At 46.1% G+C, this 6974-nt stretch overlaps 1 long non-coding RNA gene and 1 pseudogene across 1 annotated transcript in view; one reads left to right on the forward strand and one right to left on the reverse strand.

Moving 5' to 3' along the window:
- LOC104849833 overlaps window positions 1-3066 on the reverse strand; it is an 8335-nt pseudogene extending 5269 nt beyond the window's left edge.
- Window positions 3067-4523: 1457 nt separating this feature from the next.
- Window positions 4524-6974, forward strand: part of LOC117284754 — a 10611-nt gene continuing 8160 nt past the window's right edge. Inside the window, exon 1 of the long non-coding RNA XR_004515865.1 lies at window positions 4524-4663. This is a non-coding gene — a long non-coding RNA (uncharacterized LOC117284754). The remainder of the gene's footprint in view (window positions 4664-6974) is intronic.

Genomic DNA, 6974 nt, shown 5'->3' on the forward strand with positions numbered 1-6974 from the left:
AAAAAAAAAAAAAAAAAAGAAAGAAAACCAACACCAAAAAAATCATTTGTATTCCTGCACACCAAAGACATGTACTGAGAAAGAAATCAGGAAAACAGTCCCGTTCACAGTAACTGAAAAAAATAATTAAATAGGAATCAACCTTACCAGAGGACTGTCTGATACTTGGCATGGAAGTGGTGGAGGGAATGACAGTCTTGGATGCAAGTGGCAGAGGCACATACAGGGTAAAGACATGGACCACCACTGCTGCCACTTCTGGCTGTTCTCGACTGGAGGTGGCTGCTCATTTGCAGAGCTCTGAGGCATGGGCCTGTGCATGCAACTCAAGTCCAAGGCTTGGTGGAGATGGTTGGTAACCTCAGCCTGGCCTGTAATGGCACGAACGAGAGACAGCCAAAGACACCATATCTGCAACACTCTGATGGCCCAATCTCATGACATGCTGTGACAAAAATGCCACACCAGAGCCAGGGATTTAGCTCAGTGGTTCCGCCGCCTGCCTCACAAGCAAAAGGTCCCGAGTTCAATCCCTGGTACAAACAAAACAAAACAAAACAAAACAAAAAACCCACACCAGCCAATGGGAGGGATGCAGCTTGCTCCCTGGAACTGGCCATGGAGGCTGGGACAACCCCACAGATCTACACACCAGACTTCCAAGGGCATGTCTGTCCACTCACAGTGTTAAGGGGAACTGAATGTAGCTCAGTGGCAGAGCACTTGACTAGCATGCATGAGGCGCTCATTTGATTCCTAGAAGTGAAAAAATGAGACATACTAGATTCCATATCATTGTTCATGAAGAAATTGTTACAGAAATGTAAGCTGTAATATCTGGGCATGGTGGCATCTGCCTGTAATTTCAGTGCTCAGGAGGCTGAGGCAGGAGGATCACCATGAGTTCGAGGCCAACTTGAATTACAGAGCAAGGCTTTGTCCCAAACAAACAAAACAAAAAGAAAAAAAATTTAAGCTGTAATATATTAGTGTGATGGCTTTATAATATGTTAGGGTAAAGGAAAAGAAGAAACAGGTACGAGCTCAGCAGGACAGGTCTATTGCAGAACAAACCTGAGAGGGACCGCTCTGGCACTGAGACCAGACCAGCTGCTCTCCTACAGGCTGTGGGGTCTTTTGTGGGGTCATGGGGCTTGGGAGGTGCAGGGAGTAGTGGCTGCTATCAGTAGCGGGGCTGACAGTGTTATGAGTCCCAGGTGCAGCTGTGCTGGGAGGGGCGGTTTACAGGGGTCTCTGGTCAGGATGGCAGCAGTTGGAGTCCTTTATTATACATCTTATTCTTTGATACTCCTTCATTAATGTAATAAATACCCAAGATAATCAGTGTATAAAGAGACAAGGTTTATTGCAGCTCGCAGTTTTGGAGGTGTCCATCCATCCCGGGCTGGCCCTATTGCTTCCAGGTCTGTGGTGGTAGGTGTAGCACAAGTGTTCACTTCAAGGCTGCAGGTGGGGCAGGAAGGTGCAGTTGTCTGTCCCTGCTAGGACCTGCCCCCAGCAAGCAGAAGGCCTTCCACTGAGCCCTCTTAAAGTTTCCTCACCTTGGGGAGGGGGCTTGAGGGGAGAAATGGAATAAAATAAACTTTACTTTAAAACAAAACAAAATACTTGATAATTAAAGTTTTTAAGTTTCCTCACCTTGAGGATGAAGCAGGAGGATCACCATGTGTATGAGTCCAGCTGGGCTACACACTGAGTGCAAGACCAGCCTGAACTACACAGCGAGACCTTGCCTCAAAAAGAAGAGTGGCATGAAACATGGTGTGGTAGTGCGTGCCTATAATCCCAGCACTGTGGAATGCTGACAGCAGGAGGATCACAAGTTCAAGGCCAGCCTGGGTAACTTAGTGAGGCCCTGTCACAAAATAAATAATAAAAAGAGCCGGGGATGCAGCTCAGTGCAAAGGCCCTGGATACAATCCCCAGTACCAGAAAAGGAAAAGAGTACAGAGAGTGAGTGGCATGGTACTATGTAGAAAAGGTCAGCCCCAGGTTCAGTGATATGCTGTGAAGACTCAGAACTCAGCATGTAGTCAAACTCACAGCTATGACTTCTTCTTCTTCTTCTTTGGTTTTTTGAGACAGGGTCTCACTATGTAGTTCAGACTGCCCTAGAACTCACAGCAATCCTCCTGCCTCAGCCTCCCAAGTGCTGGGATTATAGGCATGTGCCACCACACCCGGCTTCAGCTATGACTTCTTACAGCAAAAGGATCAAGAGCAAAACTCAGCACAGGGAAAACGTGTGGGGCAAAGTCTAGAGAAAAACAGGTGCAAATTCCTAAAATTCCTGTCCTAGTGGAGTCATGCAGGATACAATTTCTCTAGCATATCACACTGTCCTCACGGGGTACGATGACACGTGCCTATAACCCCAGCAGTCAAGAGACTCAGGCAGAAGGCCAGGGGTGAGATCCTATTTCAAAAAACAAAGAAAGAATGAATTGTTCTCAAGCAGGTTCCATCAGAGGCCAAGTCACAAAGGCACCCTCTGCCTAGCATGTATCAAAAATATGGATGCTGGGAGGAGAGCAGGGTCAACATAAACCACAATGCACACACAGGTTAGGCACTATGCACCACTCTTGGCATTCAGGGGACGGTGGGAAGGTTCCCAAAGTCTAAACCCCAAGTGCCAGCTGTATTAGATGCTGTGAGCTGCCGTAATTATGGGGCTTAATCCCCTGAAATCTATTTCCTCAGAGTTCTAGAGGCTCCAAGCCCAAAGTCAAGGTCGTGGGCTGGGAATTTAGCTCAGTGGTTCTTCACCTGCCTGGCAAGCGCAAAGTACTGAATCTGATCACTGATACTGGAAAAACAACAAACAAACAAATAAACAACAAAGTCAAGGTCCCACCATGCTCTCTATCCTTAATTCTTCCTTAAGGGGCCTACCTCCAAATCCAGTCATGCTGGGGTCAGGGCTTCCACATACGAAATGTGGGAGACACAAGTCAGTGTACAGTACCAGTCGAGGGCCAGTCTTCGCAAGCAGGTCTTTTGAAGAAGAGCAGCCTCAACCAGGTGGTGGCGGCACTCACCCATGATGCCAACTGGCACTCTGGTAGGCTGAGGGAACTTAGCATTTTAACAAGACCCTGTCTCAAAACATAGCAAACAAAAAACAATCAGTCACGGACCTGCTCTTTGGACCCTTTCCTGCACAGACCCTAATACCCAGGTCCAGAGGCCTGGGAATGGCTGTCAATTACATTGGACCCTGGGAGAAAGACAGGAAGCCGGGGTGAGTTCCTTGTGATCCAGATTACAGTGGCTGGGTATCGAGAACCTGCCTGGGCTGGGCTGTAGCTCAGTGGTAGAGCCATTGCTTAGCATGCATAAGGTCCTGGATTCCATCCCCAACAATGAGAGAGAGAGAGAAAGGAAATTGAGCCAGGTACAGTGGCTAAGGTGGGAGGTTTGCTGGAGCCGAGGAGTTCCAAACCAGCCCAGACAACATAGCAAGTCCTGTCTCAAAGCAAAAACGGAGCAAGATTTTGCCTATAATTTCTGGCCAAACAGAATATGGACTAATACTTTGCTCTTTATATTTTGGGTTTCGCATATAAGAGAAACCATGTGAATACCCAAAACATAAAAAGAAAAATAGGAAGCACTTTTCAAATCTTTTTCAAATGGGAAGGGGACCAAGACATGGAAGGAGCAGGGAGGGATAGGAGGGGTAGGGACGAAAATTAAGGAATTAAGAGGTGTTTTACGTATATATACCAATTCCCTACCATAAATGTAATCATTATTGTTGCCAACATACTAATAAAAAAGAATATGGGGAAATACTTGACAACCTGGAATTTTATGTCATTTCCAGAACAATGTCAAAGAGGGTTTGGACTCAGAAACAAGCAGATGTGTTCTAAACAAGGTACACATAATTATTAATCCTCACAACCACCCATAAAAGTAGGTAAAGAAAGCACTATCATTCCCACTTTACAGATGAAGAATCTGAGGCCCGGAGAGCTTTTGTAGCTTGCCAAGGGTCACACGATAGTGAATTTCTGGATTTGAACCCAGCTGGACTCCTACAAGTAAAACGGTCCTGTCTTTCATCAGCGGGATCATCTCCAAGTTGAATTCTTTTTGTTTATTTTGTTTTTGGAGAGACTTGCCATGTTGACTGTATGTGTCCTCAAACTTCCTGCTTCAGCTTCGCAGAGTCCTATGATTACAGGACAGGATCTTTTGTTTTTGTTTTTTTTTGTTGTTGTTAGTAGGATCTTCTTTTATGGCTCTCAGAATTGTGGTACTGGGGGTCGAACCCTCGACATCACTGGGCAGATACTCTAGCCCTGAGCCACTGGCTCATCCTCCACAAGGGACCTTTTATTTTGTCACCATGGCTTGAAACTTTCTAAAAAGTTCCGCTTGGTGGCAGTGTGGCTTCACAAACGCAAAAAAAAAGCCCTGCAAGCCCTCACCTAACACCCAAACGTAAATCCTCTGCTCCCGCCCTCCGGGTCTGAAAAAAACGTCAGGGCTCGGAAGAGGCTGCCGGGAAACCGACTGCCTGCGGTCAGCTCCCCACTTTGTTTCTCTGAATTTGAAATCACGTGGAGGTCTAAACTGCGAGTTCTTCTCAGACTTCATTTCTACAAGTCCATTTCTACTCCACCTGGACTTTGTGAGTTCGCGCTCGTTCACCCCGCGTGAGACCCCAGATGTCCCCTGTTGGGTGATGGGCGGGCTGGTAACAAAGGCCAAAAGCTAAAGTCCTGTAAGGGGGGCATCTCCCGCCACCGCGACCGAGCCTGCAGGGCCAGCCTAAGGCTGCTCTCTCCACACGCCCACCCCGACCCTAGCTCGGCGGGTCTCCCAGGGGCTTCGGAGGACTTGTGAGAAATGTGCGTTCAGGACTGCGGCGGCCCGCCGAGTGGGGACTGGAGCCGGGGCCCAGTGCCATCTGCGGAGGCCTCCGGGGAGTTCCGCTGCGGGCTGAGGTGTGAGAACTGCGTCAGTGGCGCCGGGGCCTCAAAGGGACCTAGCTGTTTGGCGCAAGGGTTCACAAGACCATCGGGGATCGCACCCGCTCATCAGCGTGTGTCATACGAGCGCGCGCACACAAGGCGCACGCGTCGGCCCATGTGCGCGCGCATCTTTGCGAGGTTGCGCGCCTGCGCGCGTACGTGCGTGCGTGCGTACGTACGTACGTGCGAGCGAGCGTATGCTGTGGGAGCGGGAGAGCAGTTGCCTCTCAGGGTTTTATCGCTTACTTTGGGAAAGAGCCCCTTGCCTTGCCAGTAAATAATTTGCCGTTTCCTAGTTCCTTACCAATTTCTTTTCAGAAATAGTGTTTTTGCTTCTTACTAGAAAAGTCATCCGTGCCAATTGCAAGTTATCAGAAAAGGGAAACGACGAGGGGTGTGGCTTACTGTTTAGCATGTGCGAGGCCCGGTTTCCAGCTCGTGTGAAAAAAAAAAAAGGAATTTTGTTTGTTCGGTACCGGGGATCAAACTCATGACCTTGCGCTTGCAAAGCAGGCGGCAGAACCACTGAGCTAAATCCCCGGCAAAAAAAGGAATTTTATGGTAGAAATACGTGATACGCATAAACCCAACATCCTAGAAATTTTTAATCTTTGTACTTTGAAATACGTGTATACAACATATATTTTTTAATATAATTTAATTTTTTTTTGAGACAGGGTCTGGTCTCGCTGTGTAATCCAGGCTGGCCTTGAACTCGCAATGGAACCTAGGCTGGCTTTTAACTCGTGGCAGTCCTTCTGCCTCAGCTTCCCCATTACAGGCGTGTACCACCATCACCACCACCAGTTTCTATGTACATATTAGTTTTTGTTGTTTTGGTACTGGGAATCAAACTCAGGACCTTGCACTTGCCGGGCAGGCGGGCGCCACTGAGCTGAATCTCCGGTCCCCCCTATATATATATTTTTTAATTCCCATGTTTATATGTATTTTTAAAAATAAAACTGGGTGTATTTGTACAAAGCGTTTTGGATTTCCTACTTTCACTTCTAGATATACTATAATTTGCAGTTTTCCAGTAACTTGTGAATGTACATTTTACAATTTTAGAATCGAAAATCAATATTACAGGATTATAGTGGAAAAATTCAGTAAAAAAAATCACTCTTTACCTAACGTTCTAAAAAGTATTTCCACCTTTGCCGAGGCATGGTGGCACAGGCCTTGTAATCTCAGCATTTAGGAGGCTGAAGCAGGAAGATCACAGCGAAGAGGCCAGCCTGAGCCATGTCGTGAGTTCAAGGCCAGCTCAAACTACATGGTGCGATTGTCTGTCTGTCTCTCTCTATATATATATCCACTATTATCAGCTTGATGTGTGTAACTTCAGACTATTTCGGTACATTCTATTATATTTATAATATATGAGCATGGATACAAAATGCCCAGATCCACAGGTTTAATTTATAGAATATTCATCTTGCGAGATATATTTAAGCACCTATGTAAACATATTTATAAGCAACAATGCATTACTTTTCCCTTGTACACAATTCAGATCATATATACAGTATTTCATTCCTATATAATTTTGTTTACCCTTAAACGTTCCTTTTCAAAGTGCCTATTATTTTGGTAGCATGTTTTTAAATGACAGAGTAAGCTATTCTGATAGAAAAATCAGCATATGTGTTTGCTAAATTTTGAAAAATTAGAAATTATAAATAGGAAAATCGCTGGGTGCGGTAGCACACACCTGTAAGCCCAGCACTCTGGAGGCTGAGGCAGGAAGATTGCCAAGAGTTTGAGACCAGTCTGTGCTACATAGTGACTAGCCAGACTGGACTGCATACCAACACCTCATCTCAAACAACAACAGTTAAAAATTATTTTCCTAAAAAGAAAAAATCATTTTCCTTTATCCCACATTTAAAATTATTTATTACTTGGGCTGGGGATTTAGCTCAGTGGTGCCACAGCCTTCCTTGGAAGCTCAATGTCCTGAGT

The sequence above is a fragment of the Fukomys damarensis genome, unplaced genomic scaffold (genome assembly GCF_012274545.1).
Source record: "Fukomys damarensis isolate Sample0158 unplaced genomic scaffold, DMR_v1.0_HiC HiC_scaffold_39, whole genome shotgun sequence".
In the NCBI taxonomy this organism is placed as follows: Eukaryota; Metazoa; Chordata; class Mammalia; order Rodentia; family Bathyergidae; genus Fukomys; species Fukomys damarensis.